Genomic DNA, 1,568 nt, shown 5'->3' on the forward strand with positions numbered 1-1,568 from the left:
TGACATTTATAAAATGACGTGGGAATGACATGGAACATAAGGATAATGTATAGCAAAGCCTCCTGGCAGTTGTCCCCAGTCACATAGCAGGACTTCCTCACCTAGTGTCTTTCAAAACCTTCCAGAGCACATTGACAACTCTGGACTCTGAGTCTTATCAGAAAAGAGACAATCCCTAGAGAAAAAGTCTGGGTGGATGACCCAAGTGTAAATTCTGGCATACTGAACATTCAAAGCAGTCAGTACACACTCAGCTCCAAACTGGAACTTTTCCATCAGTGGGATGAGCCAGAATGAGTGAGGTTTGGTGGAAAAAAAAATAATAACAGCATGATTCTTTGGTGTCCCTTGGAATTACAAAGGCAAGGCTGTTCCTGGTCAGAGTGGTCAAACCAAACAACATGAATGAAGGACGGAGCATAAAACTCCAGCAACCTCCTCAGCATAGTGGGGATCCCACACAGGACTTTTTTTGAAGATTCATATGAACTACACGATACATGTGGTTCTTTCCCATCACCCTTCACTCTTGCTCACCATCTCAGTGGTCCAAGAGACTATGGAGCTATTGCCACAGGCACTAGGAGAACACAGGAATGCCTTGGGGAGGCAGGTTGGAGTCAAGAGTCCAGTGAGTAAGCTCTCCGGAATCTTTGTGAGACTTTGGAACCAAGAAACAGGAAAGAGGGGAACACCTTGGTTCAGAAGGTATTTATGAGAGAGGAGAAGCAGAGGACTAGGAAAGCCTCCAGCTAAAGTGTGTTGGAGTCTGGCAGCCGTTTCTTTCAGTTTTCTCATTCCTAGATGGATGCTCATGGCTTAAGTGCTGGGGGTACTGGAAGTTTAAACTGCGTCTTTGTTCAACTCTCACAATAAGAATTTCTATTTGAAAACCATTTGATGTGTTGGGACATTTGCCTGTTGTAGAAAATGGGGAAATTGAGGCTTGGTTGCACAGGGTCACATGGGTGGTACACTAATGGGCGGAATGTTAAGGACAGCCTCATCTTCTCCAATGGTTCTCTAGGTCCTGTGATACCACTTGTGCACGGAAAGAGAGGCTTTTGGCTCCTCCCTTGCTCCCACCCCTGCTCCAAGGCAGACACACACCCATGCAAAGTGGGATGACAAGGCAAGGATAGACTCCCCAAAAGGAAGACGCAGGAAGCTTGGATTCCGTAGGCCCAGGGTTGTGTCCTTCCTTTGCCTTTTCACACATCTGTGAACTTGAACTCATTGCCTTTCCCTCAAGCCTCTGCACCTGGGCAAGTTGGCCCCTTGGTGCTCTGCTCCCAGCCTGAGATGGCAGCTTCAGGGCTTCCCCTGAATGTGAAGGGCTCTGCCAACTGCGAGGTCATGCACAAATTCCAGAATGGGATTGGAGCCCTAGCCTAAGCTGGGGTTTCTTCCATTCTAAAAAGGGAGTATTCCCATCCATTCGGCAACGCAGAAGGGCGCCCACGTGGAAAGCACCGGTCCCGGCCGGGCGTCAAGAGGCGCCAGCTCCCTGGCTGGCATTGGGGGCGCGGCGCCTGGCGCGCGGGCGGCGGCGGCCAGGGCCTGCAGGG

This window comes from Suricata suricatta, chromosome 5 (genome assembly GCF_006229205.1).
Source record: "Suricata suricatta isolate VVHF042 chromosome 5, meerkat_22Aug2017_6uvM2_HiC, whole genome shotgun sequence".
In the NCBI taxonomy this organism is placed as follows: Eukaryota; Metazoa; Chordata; class Mammalia; order Carnivora; family Herpestidae; genus Suricata; species Suricata suricatta.